Consider the following 16,474-nt stretch of genomic DNA (forward strand, 5'->3'; position numbering starts at 1 on the left):
AGCAGCAGGAGGGGGGCAGGCACCGACAGCCCCTCAGGAGAATGCTGGCTGGGAAAGGTTTTTAATTTATCTGCTTGCCTTAGTGATCGTCCTGAGGATATTAGACTTCTGCAAACTGATGGCCTTCCCCTTGGGTGCTTTCCCTCTTTGCTTGCTCCCTCCCCTCAGATGTACATGCACAATGCTGACAATGGATATACCGCTAGGACGGGTTTGAAATCAGCTAAAGCCAAACCTGGGTAACAGGCAGTCTGGAGGAAATCATGAGAAAAATCTACCATCAAAGGTGGTGGGGTGCCCTTTTGGGAGTCTCACAAAGGTATAAAGTACACTGTCTATGTTAGTATTTTTGCTATCTTTTCATGGCTAAACACTGAGCACTTTCTGCTTGCTTGAACAATTGATGGATTTTTGTCTGGTCAGATGGCAAGGCTTGTACAAGTTTAGATCAGAAAAGCTCTGATGTGCTGTCATGCATAGCATCCATATCTCCATGCTGTCAACAAGAGGAGGACTTATGAATCCTGCACCTACAAAGGTGATATTTGCATTCTTCGGCATGTCTCAGGAACAGCTGATAGAGGTCATCTGGCTCCTCCGCTGCTTAGTCAATAGCAAATGGGATTTGGAGATGCTGTCACTTTACCCAAGGCAAGCCAAGACAGGCTATGAAAGCTGCTATGTCAGCTGAAACAGGGAATCCTGAGCTTCTGTAATACTGAATAAATTCTGGACATCTTCAACAATTATGGAATTATAGAATGGCTTGGATTGGAAGGGACCTTAAAGATCATCTAGTTCCAACCCCACTGCCATGGACAAGGACACCTTTTATTAGACCAGCTTGCTCAGGGCCCCATCCAACCTGGCCTTGAGCACTTCCAGGGATGGGACATCCACATCTTCTCTGAGCAAGCTGTTCCAGTGCCTTGCAATCCTCACAATCAAGAATAATCCTAATATCTACTCTAAACCTACCCCCTTTCAGTTTAAAGATATTCCCTCTTGTCCTGTCACTATATAGCCTTCTAAAATGTTCTTTTCCATCTCTCTTGTAGGGCGTTTCCCTTTAGATACTGGGATACCACAATTAGGTCACCCCAAAGTCTTCTCTTCTCCAGAATGAGCAATCCAAATTCTCTAATCTTGTCCTCATAGGAAAGGTGCTCCAGCACTCTAATCTTCTTGGTTGCCCTCTTCTGGACTTGATCCAACAGGTCCATGTCTTTTCTGAGCTGGGGACCCCAAAGCTGGATGCAGCATTCCAGGTGGGGTCTCACCAGAGCAAGGGGGCAGAATCCCCTCCCTCGCCCTGCTGGCCATACCGCTTGGGATGCAGCCCAGGATAGGATTGGCTCTCTGAGCTGTGAGTGCACATTTCTGGGGCGTGTCCAGTCTGTAGAAGATTATCACTATGCCCATAAATAAAGCCATTTGTGAGCACATAGCAGCACCGCTGAGTAGCCTGGTGACATGAGTTCTATGTAGGGCACAGCTGGTGTCCCTCGAGCTATACATAGCAACTCCTGCAGCCTCTGCATGATATGAAAGTGCCTCTCAGGTCTGATGTGGTGAATCCCGAAGTCACATCAAATTCCTTTTATACCATTTAGGAATTTCCTGTACACAAATTAAATATTTGGTTCGTAATCTCTAAGATTACATCTAAGAACCTTCCCTTGCTAGAGGCTTAATATTCTTTGCAGACCTCAAGGACTGAAGAAACTAATATTTGACACAATCTTTCTGAGAAGGCTGGCTGACCTACCTCCAGGGTACCAATCCTACCTACCTTCAACCCCATTTCCTGAGACAAAGAGTATTATTGCAATCTACTGTATACAGTGGCAGCTGTACAAGAGATCGATTTAAAAAATCAAAATGGATCCATCCCAGCAAGTCAGCTACCACTGAGTAGAACTAAAAAAGAGATATGTCTCCCAGGCAAGTAATCAATGAGTGGAATTTGAGCCATCACTGGCCATCTTTTCAGAACTCGCTAGCAATTATTATTCAGCCACAAACTACCATAGAATGATATTTTATATTTGTCTTCATGCCTGATATTTTTTTCTTTATTCCAGATTTTTCATCCCTATCCAGTGGTGACTTTTCAAAATCATCTGGCACACCAGATCTCCATTTCAAGTCAGTTGTATGTCTTTCTACCTGGTGGCCTTTCTTTCAGCTGTCAGCTTGTAAAAATGGTTGTCAAATCCTTCACAGTGGACTGCCTCTGCTACTGTCATTCTGGTAGTGCCATTCAGGTCTGATAATTCCTGATGAGAACCTTGTAGGAATAAATTCAAACAATTATTCCCACACATCAAGTAAGAACTGCTATTTCCCACAGTATAAAAGTTAGTTCCTTAAAATTCCATTGATAAAGGAAGTTATGAGAAAAAAAAGGTGGTGCCCTCTTTTTTCTTTCAAAACAGTAAAAACATTCATACGTTCAACGTTACCAATTTATCTGAAGCAAGTCCATATTCATACATATTACTAAACAAGAAGACAGTAGAAACACTATCCTGTCTGACAAGTAATAGAGAAATTACAGGGCTTGAAGGGAAATTTGAAGATCAAAGAGCCAAAACACGATTTCATTGAGCAACTGAAAATTGGAAGAGAAATGAGGGAACCATTAAGACATGAGCATAGTTTACACATAAGCTAAATAGTATCTTACCAACAATTTCGATTTAATCACCTAAGTCAATAGTTTAGCAGTAAGTATATATCAAAAAGGTGGTACTGAAGAGTAAACTAAAAGGCAGCAAATAGGCTGCTTAACAATTTTAAAGCATATTTATGCTTGCTAGGTCTACTTATCTTGTAACTAATGAGGGAAAGTACTCAGAGGGAAAGGATAAAAAGATAACCAAAATCAAAATACTGTACAATAAAGGAGAAAAAAGCATGCCTTTCTTTCTTCTGAAAATTTGGTCAAATTCTAGGACTCACAGATCTGTAGAAAAGAGACATAGAGCTAGCTGGGTGAATCTTCCAATAGAACAGACTCTTAAATGCTAGATCACTTTGAAAGCCTCTGTTTGATGGCACTTTCAAAATTGGTCTTTTTTCTGTTGTTGTTCCCTCACAGATGCAAAATATGACAAGTTCCTGTTAAAATCTTATTCTTTTTATTAAGATATGTGTAAAGTTCTAGTGAATTTCCTTGCCTGTTAAACATCTTTCCATTACACTGTGATTTGTTCTTAAAGATCTGACTAAAGAAAAATGCTTCTTTGACCTCCTCCAGGTTTTGCTGAGAACAAAATTGAGCTGGGTTTCTAAGGTCCTCTTTGAACTTGATTTTACTGCTGAAGAAAGGCTACAGTTAAATTAGGAACTTCAACAAGTTTCTAAAACTTGTATAAAACCCTGTCTTATGGACTTCTTCCTCTGTCAAGTTTTAGTTTTCAAATGACACAGTGCATGCTATTTAAAGCTTTTCTTCCTATCTCTTGCAAAGTGTGTTATGGAGTAATAGAGCTATGGCAGCAAATTTGTGAGTTTTTCATACCCATTATTCCAGAAAAATCTCCAAGTAATAAAGTGATTTTGTGGTCTTGATAGCAAATGAATTATTTTCAATGCTTCATTTATTGTTCCATATAAAATGGGTACCATTAGTTAAGAGCAGCACAAAAAAAGATATTTTGTTCATTTGAAATCAAAATTTATGGAACATCTAACTTCTCCAGGGAAGAAATTCTTCTTTTTCCCATGTGCCTAAGAATAATCAATAATTAGTGATGTCTGTGAAATTAATGATTCTATGAACATCCCAAATTCTCTATTTTCAGGCACAGCTGATATTTGTGGAATACCACCAAGTCAAAGAACCCAAAGAAAGAAGAGAAGGTACAATTTTAGCTAGGTGGGATCTCTCTTACTCTGGAAACGTGACTGATATCTGTTTGTCAGAGCTTCAGTTCATCCTTTTACAATCTGGGTATCAGAAGTTATTTTGATTTATTATCTCATCATTTTTACCAGCTCTCAAATTGTTGTTCTCAAGGGAATCATTTCCAAAACACATTTCAGCAGTGGTTCATATGAAAGTACTTCCTATTCATCAGGAAGCAGTCTGCAAGTGAAAAATCTAACATGTCTCTTGTCTGTATCCTCTTTAACAAGATCCAAGACTTCAATATTGGGAAGTGCCTATGTTCTGAAAAGTTGATTCCTAGAGAGGAAAACTATTTTATATTTGACATGTGATACCTGGGACTTGATGCAAAGCTTCTGGCGACTCCACCAGGTGCTGCAGTGTGCAGATGGGTAACTTGCACCCGGGCAACTATTTAAATATTGAGGTTTTTGCTTCTAATTTTCAGAAGCTACTGAAACTTCTGAAAAACTTCTGGAAACACTGAATTTTTTTCCCATCTTTTTCTCACTTTCAATTCTGGACCAGACAGTGATAAATATATGGGCTTAGAGTTGTGCTTTACACAATTCTATTCTGTTTCAGTTTAAATCACTCAATGATATCATCCTATTGAATAAAGTGTCAAGCCAACTCACTACACAAGTTGGTAAAGAATGCTTTGGAGTAGATTACAGGTGAGTTGTGATATATAGCTATGTCTGGTGCAAATTTTGTGTGGGTTTTATTTAACCCCTTTGGGTTTTTGCTTCTTGAGGGTTTTATTTAACCCCTCTGTTCTTTTGCTTCTGGATGAAGGTAAGCAAGATGAAAGCAGCACAATCCCAGGAGGAAAGAATAAAAACTGAGATTGGAGAATATATCAGGGAATGACACCTGGTGGAAGGAGTTGAGGAAAAGATATGGCAGAATCAAGCTTCATTCCAGAAAGATTCAGAAACACTGGCCCAGAAAGACACCATAAGGCCTGAGATAGTAGTTTTTTGGACAAAGACCAAAGGATCTGTTCAGAGGTTCATACAGGGAACTGTTACAAAACAAATACTGATAAAACAATGCATACTTTGCAGAAAAAAAATAGAATTACTTGTTTATGGTCTGGAAACTGAGTTTGGATGATTTCCACATGAGTTTTTATATTTTATATTACTCCTCTTCTACAGCTCTGTCTATGGTAAATCCAATTGCAGTGTAAGAGATTTGTTTACCTTCAGCATCTGTTCTACACATTCTGCTGGGAATCCTGAAGTGCAAAATTAATTAATATTTTCTCCTTTTCCATTGGCTCTGTCCTCTATGAATAAATAATGCTGGTCATTTATTAAATATTTGTTGTCTCACATTTCTTGTATCTCACATAATTAAAAAATGAATAACTGCACTACTAATCTCCTGTGAAACCTTAGCAACAGTCTTCACCTTTGCTTCCCTGTTACATTGCCTAGTCTCAACAGTCCTCTTCTTATCTGATGTTTAAAACTTTTCTAAGCTTCACTTTGACCACAGATGATTTACGTTTTTTCCCGTGGTTCACTGATATTTGTTTTTTAATTCTTCTCTCTTTGAGTATCATTTTCGATCTCTCAAGCATGTGCTTGCTTAGCAGTATAATTACTTTTGTGTGTGTATTGCTCTTCCTCTTACCACTACTTCTGGCTCCTCTTGTATAGATTAAAAGTTCTTCTTTTGATATTTTCTATCTTTGTTTTCCCTCCTACATGACTATATGACTTTAGTGTCATATTTAGGCAGACTTTGGTCTCTCATACCTGTGTCCCAGGATCATTTCCTAACTCAGTATTACTGAGGCAGATTTTTGTGTTAATCAATGTAAAACTAAGAACTGCTCATTTCTATAGTTTGCAGTATCTCTGGTAAAATGTATTTGTATTTTATTATATTTGTGACGTCCACAGGATAATTTTGAATCACTTTTTATATGTAAGAGATCACAGTTTATACCTAACAGGTATATCTCATCACAACAATAGAAAACAATGTAGGAAATTTTATGGCATCACGATCTCAAGTTAACTTCTCCACGTGTGTCACAAACTCATCTGTCCTCAAATCCAAGCCAAAAACTAGTAAGGTAGCGAAAAGTAGAGGTGACTGGTTTTTTTCTGCACCTAAAGGATCAGGACAGCACCAAGGACTGACCTGTTTCTTTCAGCTGCACTGTGTCATACCCCAAGACTAAAGTAACAGCCATACTGAGCGCCTCCCCACATGGAAAACTCCTTTCCTTTTGGTGCAGGATGACTCTCACAAATGCCACAGCATTACCCTCCAGCTCCATTAGTAGTCCTGAGAGTGCCTGGGAATCAAGTACAGTTTGATTAGTCCTAAAATGCCTCACACATAATGGCTGCACACAGCACCCAAATGCAGATCTGTCCTTTTACACAACCTGTGTTGGCACCATCCCTCACGAATAAAAGTCTAGTCATCCCTTCTCACTCCATATGAGCATAAATTCCAGGTTAAATTATAACTACATTTTTGTAAGATGTCCTCTGTGTAATCTTTTTGATTGGGAAGCTGTTGCAGTGATGAGAAATCTGATAGACTATCAACAAATCTGCGTGCACTAATTGAGCTGATATCCATGTAAGGCAAAACTAGCTTACTCCTTCGCAAAGTCAAGGCAGAGAGAAAGCTTGTGAGGTTTTGTGGGTCTTATCAGAAGGTCTTTCTATATTTATTCCCTGAAGTGGCTTTGGGAAGAGGAGAGAGGAGGGTTTTTGCTTCACAGGAAAAAAAAAATCTTCTGTCATAAAAAGGGAGAATGAGGTATTCAGGGAATATATGTCTTTCCAAATATTTTTAAATTTTTTGGAAATTTTATTTTTAAATTTTGATTTTCTGGGTTTCATGCTTATTTTATGAAGGGGCAACAAATTGATCCCATGGATTCTATTCTCTCTTGCACTTTTCTGTTCCAGAGGTTACCTGCCCTTATGTTTACAGTTTACATTTTCAAATTATAATGCTTCTTTTACATTCCAATTAGTTCTTCCAAAGTTTCATGCCACTGTTTACAATTTCTTATTTAACGTATTTGAGGTTTAAGCCACAGTGGTCTCCAGGCAAGGGCAGTGCTAAGCAGGCAGCATAAAAATGAGTTTTAACTGCTCTTGAATAAAAATAAGTCATCACAATTAGAGGGATGGTCTATGATGCAAAGCATCATGCAGTTCAGTAGCAGGGGTCTGCCATGTACTGTGCCTCTTTTGCTGCAAAATTCCTAACTATTTTGTTTTCTCCTATAGAATATTTGAGTTGTATCCATTCTTACCAGAAGACAAAACTTTTCTTTTCAACACACTTCTCAGGGGAGATTTAAGGTCATCTTACTATGTATCTTCTGAGTTATCATGGAGAGGGGGTTAGATTTTAGCTTTTTGAATTTTTTAGAAAATCCTTGATGGGATTCTGGCCACTGCTTGATGAAATGGTACTTGTAAATCTCTGCTACAAGCCCAGCTGAAGCATTCAAGGTTATGCTAATTTCAGCCCATGACTCTCCTGGTGGGATGAGAGAGGTTGTAAAATTCAAGTATTGGCTAAGGTCTAAAATGTGAATATTTATGTCAAGCTTTTCAATTGCCAAGCAATAGGTACTGTACAGTTACAAGTCTTCTAAAGGTGCCTCACTGCTCTTACAGAGGGAACTGGAACAGGTTTCCCAGAAAGGATGTGAACTTCCCATCCCTGGAAGTGTTCCAGGCAAGGCTGGATGGGGCTCTGAGCAACATTCTCTTGTGGGAGGGATTCATGTGTAAAGCAGGGGGGATTGGAATTCAGTGATCTCTAAGGTCTCTTCCAAGGCCGTTTTTTGATTCTATGAAAGACAGTCATATTATCAAGAAAATAACTCTCAGAAAGTATAAGCTCTACATAAATATTCAATCTTTTAATTAACATATGTGAGAATGGAGTGATCTGAGTAACACCTTTATGAATTGTCAAGTATAAAGAGCCACAAATCCTCATGGCTATGATGTTGTTTTCAGTGAGCAAGTCTTGCTGCTGCTAGGTTTAGAGTAAATCCTACACACCAAAAAAAGCAAGGAGAATAATAAAATATATTCTCTTGGGGATCAATAAAGACAGATTTTTAAATTTTTTATAATATTTCTATATACATAAACACATACAGATATATAAGCAATGAAGACATCGAGGGGGCACTATTTCTCCCCAACTGGCTTTGCCCCCTACTCAGCTATGAACCTATTTGAAATGCCACTAAAGTAGACAGAAGGGCCTCTACTGTCTTCAGCAAATACTAAGTCAAGCCCAGAATTACCTCCATAAACATCATTAGCTTAAACATCTCACAAAATGGCAGCACTGATATCCCAAACCCCAGGCTAATCCAACTCATTTGCTCAATCAATATCTCCTCTTTGACTTTATCCCTTGAACATCTAACAGATATTTCTTTGGGAACTGTGTGCTAAATGTGAAACATTGACATCCTGGAGGCTCACAAAAACTCAGTCTAACAACTTGGGATTTTTATTATTTCACTTTTTTTATTTTTCTGCCCCAAGGAGGAGCAGTGCAAACCTTTCCAGAAAAACAGAGTGACCCAACACTTGACAGAGAAATCTTAAAGTTTCATTGCAGTCTTTGTATTGGTACAGAGACTTTATTAAATAAGAAGAGGTTAAGAAAAAAACAACAAAAGCTGACTACTATTTCACACTCTGGTGCAATTGTAAATGATGATTACGTGCAGTACAGAAGCATATGCAGTCTCTGACCTTTGTTTTTAGGGCCATAAAACTCTTCTAGTTATAATGACAAATGCCTCAAAGACTGTTCTATTTGGAACAAACACTAGCTGCAAGGTGATTTGAGCCATCTCTCATTTCTGCCTCTTATAGATTTTCTTTAGATTGGAATATTGTGATTAGAAAGCTCTCCTACCAGCAATATGCAAGCAAACAGGTTGACAAAAACAAGAGTGGCTTTAGAATAGACGCTTGCATCTATGATCTGATTAAGGGCAGAAAAGACCCTTGTCATTCAAACATTTGAAGCAAAAAGAGGGAGGGAGGGAAGGAGGGAGGGAGAGAGAGTGTTTCAATTCATCCAATCTGTTTAAAACAACATTACACCATCAGCTGTGCAGAAAGCAATTTTTTCTCTGTTACAGTCTGCATTAAAATCTGTTGGACCAATTCTCAGTAAAGCAAGTATCAAGTGAAGTCAATGGAGTGTCACCTTACAGGAGTAGATACAGATCCATATTTCAAAGTTTGTCTTTGTAATCCTTGTAGCAACAACATCACTTTCCCTCTGAAATTTACCCATTCCCTTTCTAAGCACAAAGGGATGCTTGCTATCTGTGCCTGTGAAAAGAAAACTGCTTTAGCCCAGATAACTCACCTAGCTCTAAACCTGCATGTTCTTTTCCCCACAGTAACCTGTGACCAACAGTGCAAATTCAAAAAATAATAATAAAAAAAGCCAAGTCATCTACTCACATTTATTGCACTGTTGTAGCTGAGGTTATGTTAAACTTACGTTTAGTTACTCAAAAGATGCGTGTTGTCTGCCTAAAAGTGCTAACAAATTTAGACTTATGTTATACTTTGTAATGATTCACCTTATTCCATCATAAAATGTACAATAATTCATCAGCAGAGGAAAACAGAATCTCTTTTAAGTTTTAAGTTCTTCCAAGTACTTAAGTTTTGATGATTAATAAATCATAAAGAAGTCCAAAATGTAGCTTTCTCTGTAAGTTATATATGAATTCCCATACTATATCAGTACAGCATGCAATATATGATAATTGCGTTACTACAGGTAGCATAGGAAGATTTTATTCTTGTAAAGCTGTTTTGAAATAAGTTGAGGCCTTTGTAAAATAATGATTCATTAAGATGGCTATTAATTTCAAGAACACACTTTCTATTCCCAGAACCTATCCTGGCCAAAAGCCTGTATTCTCTATTTTCTGTATTACTCAAACCCCAGTTGGTCTCACTGTAAGGTCCCTCCTGGGAGGTCTGGACAGGAAACCCCTGGTAACAAATTACAGATTTCTACCTCCAGAGCTAAATTAGTAACCTTGTTAGATGTAACAGCTGAAGTCTGTTATCCCTTCTGGAAACATGAGCTCCTCCATGGTTCCCAGAGAGGGATGTGACAGCTGAGAGTTGTATTGCTTTAATGGATTTTCACTTGTGTCTTGATCATTCAGAAATATTCCTCCTCTTAATCATCCAGGCTGTTACAATTTTTTCATTTTCTTTTTCTGTTGCACACATTTATTAGAGCTAGTTTTTTCCACAAAAATTTATGAGGAAGGGAATTCCTGCATCAGTCTTTTTTAAGGTGACCCTATGCCCTAACATCTTCACAAAATATAGCATTAACAAACTAAGCCAGGCTGTGACTTAGCAAAGTTCAGAGATAATTCAGGCAGTGAAATCACAGTGATAGAGTGTCAAATGTTTTCTTCTGCACTATAAAGGAAAGCATTCTCTTTGAACTCAGCAAGGACTTTGTAGGACAGGAGGATTATTTGAACCAATTTTCAGCACACTCTTCTCAAACTGTTCTGTGTGTTGGAGGAAAACTGCAGATCCCTTGAATGTAAATTGCAAATTGTTTCCCCCAGTCAGATAAAGGACACACACAAGGTTCTCCTTGTATTTATGTGTCTGGTGGTACTTGAGTCTGTGGCAAACACTTAGTCAATAAGAGCAAACATCAATAGCAATAAAAAAGGCTTGTCTTTCCTTTTCCTCAAAGTCAATGGAATCTGTCTCATGTGATTTACTTGCCCCCTTTTGCAGGTAAAATAGTCCCAGGGCTGGAACAATTCTGTTTGATAGGCACATTTTACAACTATTTAAATGGCTGTCAATATCATCATCCATCTTCTGCCGTCAGAAGTTTGCCTTGCTTTTTTATCACATCTGAACTGACCATATGCACGTAGGGACTGTGTTGATACCACCTTAATTTCTCTAATTCAGAAATTGCATGGCAATTTAGATGCCACTAAAACCTATCCAGCATTGCTACATCTTCCTAAGACCAGCTAGTGAGGATAAACAATCTTCAAGATCCACATTATCTGAAATGCCCTTTTATGTTTGCCATTTATTAATTACAGAACTGGTTTCTGTTACGTAGCTTTGTTTGCTTTAAGAAAGGATGATTGTCTGGTAACACCGTGTGGTTAACTGTTGGGGTCCCTCCCCTGCCATGGAGCCCTGGGAGAGGGGCCCTGAGGGCACAGGCACGGGGTTTCCTGCCCCTGCTCAGCCTCGTTCCCATTGGTTGGTTTGTGTTCCCTGCGCGGGCAGAAGGACCCTTGGTCCCGTGACTGGAACAGTTCCTGGGCAGAGCTCCGGCCATGCGGCTGGAGAAATAAACATCTCTGAAACATCTAGCAAGAATCTGTCTGTCCATATATATTTCCTTTCCACGGGACTCCTGGTTTGATATATGCGTGTTGCAGTATCCCCACTGCAACAAATGGTGGAGATTTGTGAGCAGAACGATCCCCGATCCCTAAGCGACTGATTTGTGTGAGTAAACCCTGGAAACTTTGGATTCCTCTTCTTGGTTTTGCTTTGCTATTCCATATCTAAACTATGGAGGAAATGTGGGAAGACTCTTGGCTCTCAGAGCCGCATATGGACATTTATCTTAAACTTAAAATGATTCTTGAACAACGATTTGTAAATTTTAGCTTGATTCAAGCTCAAAAAGAACTGAAACACTTCCTGGCATGGTTGTTTAAGAACTTTTTCTATGTTTCTTGGGATTTAATTCTTACCAAGGGCTTTTGGAAAACCGTTTGGACACAGTTAATACTGGAGTCAAAATATATGCCGATGGAAGAATATTTTCGTGAATATTATTTAGTTACCGAGACTGTTGAGCAGTGTCAGCTGTGTCCTGGCGAAGGGAAGCCTGGCGCAGGGACCGTGCGGCCCAGGCCACGTGCACCGAGCGCTCTGCGAGCAGCAGCGAGGCAATTCCCGCGTGCAGGCGGAGCCACGCGAGCCGCAGTGTCGGTGGCGGAGCGGGGAGCGGCGGGACCCGGCAGGACCCGCACGGCCGCGTGCAGTGCGTGGTGGAGCGAGCCCCGTGAACGCCCGACCGAGAGGGGCGGTGTGTGGGCAGCGGCTGGCGGCGATGGCGGTGGAACGGAGCTGCGCCCAGCCGAGACGCGCGCTGGAGCGGAGCGCGGGGGGGTCATCGCTCGGGGGCCCGGCCGAGACGTGGGTGCAGCGCCCGGCATCGGCAGCGAAGCTGCGACCAGAGGAGGCGACGCACGGAGAACTGAGCGGCGTGGCCCGGCCCGGCCCGCGCAGCCCCGAACGCGACCCCGGGAAGAGCGCGCAGGCACGAGCAGCCCCGACAATTCCAACACGGGAGCGACTGAAAGAGAGAGCAAAGACGCAGCGAGACAGAAAACAGCAGCCACTCGGAAAAAGGAAAAGATCATAGCAACTAAGACCTTAGGGATAGTAAAATGGTATAATGTTAAGCAAAATTATGGTTTTATAACAAGGTGTGACAACCAGCAAGACATATTCGTGCATAGAACTGCTATTAAAAAGAATAACCCTGAAAAATGCATCCCAAGCTTGGGAGATGGAGAGGTGGTGGAATTTAATATTGTACTAGGGAGAAAAGGGTTACAAGCATCGCAGGTCACTGGGCCTGATGGTGTTCCTGTAAAAGGCAGTATATATGCAAAAAATCGTAGTCATGTTAGACAATATCTCCATTGTAAGCCCCCCCTACAGTTTCCCTTTCCTAATCCCACCTTTCCCTTTTACCCTATGTCCTGTTACCCCCAGTGTATTCCCAATCCGTTTTTTCATCCATGGTTTCCCTCACAAAACCATGCTTTTGCCAATTGTTTCCCCAAAAATCCCTTTCCAATGCCGAGTGGGGGATGAAAAGGGGGAGGGAAGAAGTTAAACCCTCTCCTGCCTCAGTTTCCCCACAAAGCATGCTCAGAGAGTTCTGTCTCCCTTCTGTCAGCCCTAAGATGTTCCAGAGAATCTGTTTGGACATTTAAAGACTCAGGAGGGTGGCTTGTTTTGTTTTGAAACTGTTCTTGTTATGTTTATCCAGTTGTTTTCATTCTCCTTTTATTAAAATAAAACGGGTGAGGTGTTGGGGTCCCTCCCCTGCCATGGAGCCCTGGGAGAGGGGCCCTGAGGGCACAGACACGGGGTTTCCTGCCCCTGCTCAGCCTCGTTCCCATTGGTTGGTTTGTGTTCCCTGCGCGGGCAGAAGGACCCTTGGTCCCGTGACTGGAACAGTTCCTGGGCAGAGCTCCGGCCATGCGGCTGGAGAAATAAACATCTCTCTGAAACAGCTATCAAGAATCTGTCTGTCCGTATATATTTCCTTTCCACGGGACTCCTGGTGTGATATATGCGTGTTGCAGTATCCCCACTGCAACAGTTAACCAAATAGCAGATGCCATTTCCCAGCTTCTAATTTAAGTTTGGCTTGTGAAGGAGAGAAACAGAAGAGAATGAAGGACAGTCAGAGCTATCCAATTTGGTTTTGATTTGTCAAAAATATGAATGGTGTTATTCTGTGTCACCTTAGCCTGGCCCTTGTCCCTAATGACCACTGTACCTTCACACATTTGAATGTCTCGAAAAGAATTCACAAAAGGGAATTTGTTAAGTACAGTCTTGCAGAACTAAATGGACTTTGGTAGTATTTGTGTGCCATACCATAAGCGTCAGCAAACATTTCATCAGGCTTCTGAGTAGTTCCCTGTGCTAAATTAAAAGCACTCTGTGATATATTTTGAAAAGAAAGTATTAAAAGAGCCTAAAAATACACCAAAAATAGGAAAGGAAAGCAAGGGGGCCAATGAAAACAATAAAGCATTTCAAGAGAAGGTGATATTAGAAGGACAGAAGGGGGAAAAGGAGATAAGTAGAACAATAGCTGTGTAAAAGAAAATACTCAATCCAAGTATGAATATGATGAGTCATAAACTAACAATGTAAGTGATGTCTGTTATATTAATTGCATTGACTTTTGGGGATGTGTCTGGAAACACAGACACAAATTTTGTAGATGCACATAACAGTTACACCACAGCAAAGTTTTGCTCCAAAATATTTCTACCAAATCTGTTACATTACATTGACTATGTCTTTTCAAGTAAGGACCTGACAGTAAAGTTCTCAGTGTCTGTGTTAATCTGGCTTTCCTGTTTCATAACAAACAGATCACACTTGTCACATACAGTCTGACCTCCCCGAAATTTTTCACTTTCTTCATCTTTGCCTATACTATTGTTCAAGACTATTCATAGGGCTGTGTCCCCCTTCTGGAATAAGTGCCAGTATGATTTTTTAAAAATGTCCCTCATCTGTTATCATACACAGGAATGTGATCAAATCGGGAATTTTCCTTGATATGAGCCACTGTAATGCTGAATTTCCTGCAATGAATCTCAAATAGTTGTATCTGTCTTGTCCATAGAACTGGAAATAAATTTTTATCTATTTTGAAGGTCAGTAGATCAAAGACAAAGGTATGGTTCATGATTTCTTAGCCTGTCCCAGCTACAAAGTAAAATTACTTCACTTGAGCTACTGTGACAGTGATTGTTTAGCATCCTGTCCAGGATACAAGATGGAATTTTACACTCAGTTTGCAGTGGAAGAAATAAAGACATAAAAATTGCTAGTATAAGATATAGAGACAATATCAAGTCATGAATAGATTGCAGTAAAGCTTAAAATCAAACAAAAATTAATCTGATAGTAAACAAAAAGACTTCTGTGGCTTTATTGCCAGATGCTGTAAACTCCCTTTAACTGTGAATTTAATTGATGTTCCTTTCCAACATCAGTAGATGCTGTGGCAGTTTGACAGTGTCCCAAAAAGGGCTCTGCAGAGTCCCAGGGAGCACAACTAAGCCTTGAACTTCAGAGAATGACACATTAGAGCAAGAGGCTCAACCTTAGCAACCAGGCTTACAGCATTATACTGGTTAAAGATTATTTCTCACAAAGAAAAGGATTAGAGATTCTTGTTTAAAACAAAAGCTGACATTGTGCTTTATAGTTATATATCCCCAAGGAGAGGAACAACTGTACCAGCCAACTGCACAGACCAAACGAGCTGAGGTGTTAATGTGGACTGCACCTGCACTCATATATTGTGAAAAGAAGTCTCTAGACCCTGTCTAAAGAAAAAAAAAGGTGTCTTCACAAAGGTCCTGGCTTATTAATGCGTTAAGTCTATGGTTATTCACTTAAACCTGTATAAATACACCAAAATCAGTAGCAATAATGGACCTGCATTTCAATGCCCTATGAAATTTGTGCCTCTATATCCTCTAACCAGATTTTTAACAGGTTTTAATTACAAAAAAAATATTTTTTTATATTGTATATAAACTCTTGTCCGGAAAAAAAATTATTGGAAACAATACAAAATTTAGTATCACTGAAAATCTTGAAAAGCAATTCAGTTTGGAGAAACTGCATGTTTTTGTACAATCATCCCAGCCTTGTCTTATATGTCCTGCAAAAAGGTATGTCCAGAAAATTCAATACAAACAATGTAACAATGAAGCTCAAAAATAGCACATTACCTTTAAATTGCATTGGACATTACACGTGTCTGGATAGACAGTAGGATGCAGTAACATATTGTGCAATTACAATTACATTTGTAATTCCGGTTTTTGTGACAGTCATGTGTGCAGCAGGATGCTCTGCCTGGAATGTGCAAAACAACTCAAACAGTGCTGTTTTGCAAAGTTACTAGTGGTGAACTGAGAGGGGGTGTCATGCTGCTTTTGGTATTGAATTATGTTAAAACCTGCCTGACTCATTAACCCCAAAGTTAAACACCCTGATCTCAAGGTGAAGATGTGGCAGACATGGTAAACTATCCTTATCTAAAAATGCTGAGCTGGCACAGCTGGCCTGAGACATATGACTGACAGTCAATCACTTTAAACTCTCAAAGTCCAGTCCCACTTTCAAAAGGCAGGCTTTTCTAAAATACCCCTTGAAGTGCATGTGGAGATTCCTCCCTTGGGTGGGGATGCCCCTCAAGGTCACTCCTCCAGACTGAGCAAAAGAGATGTGCCCAGGGTCATTGGTATGGGTGAGTAACATCAATCTCTACTTAATAATTGCTTCTTTTTTGCTAGCTGTAATACAGCTGCTTTAATAGAGCACACTATACTGTACTATACTAGTAGTTTTAGCTTCTATACTGCGTAGTAAATAATGCTGATTAAGATCTTTTTGTCTCTTCATTTAGCATAGTATGTCATTCATTCTTATATAAACATATTTGGCTTGCCATCTTTAATCCTGCCAGACAAAGTTGTACAAAGGTTCAACCATACCACTATAATTCCTTAGATTTAAACCACTGACAAAGTCTGAGTGTAGGATTGGATCCAGCTGCACCCAGGCTCTTTAGAAAGAAGGGGCTACTTCCTGCACCTCGTGACTCAATGGGAGGGCTTCTCTTATTAACTTTATCTGAAGCTCCCTCTCCACCCACGACAGTGTGATACTATTTGCTGATTTA

At 40.0% G+C, this 16,474-nt stretch overlaps 1 protein-coding gene across 7 annotated transcripts in view; it reads right to left on the reverse strand.

The window, feature by feature from the left end:
- The window catches only part of SOCS6 (suppressor of cytokine signaling 6), a 123,320-nt gene that overhangs the window by 16,931 nt on the left and 89,915 nt on the right, over positions 1-16,474 (reverse strand). Inside the window, exon 12 of one of the 7 annotated variants that reach the window (XR_007200384.1) lies at positions 2,170-2,290. The exons of the other annotated variants lie outside the window; for them this stretch is intronic. The gene's annotated coding sequence lies outside the window, so the exon portion shown is untranslated. The remainder of the gene's footprint in view (positions 1-2,169; positions 2,291-16,474) is intronic. 7 annotated transcript variants of the gene reach the window in all.

The sequence above is a fragment of the Corvus hawaiiensis genome, chromosome 30, assembly GCF_020740725.1.
Source record: "Corvus hawaiiensis isolate bCorHaw1 chromosome 30, bCorHaw1.pri.cur, whole genome shotgun sequence".
Classification (NCBI taxonomy): domain Eukaryota; kingdom Metazoa; phylum Chordata; class Aves; order Passeriformes; family Corvidae; genus Corvus; species Corvus hawaiiensis.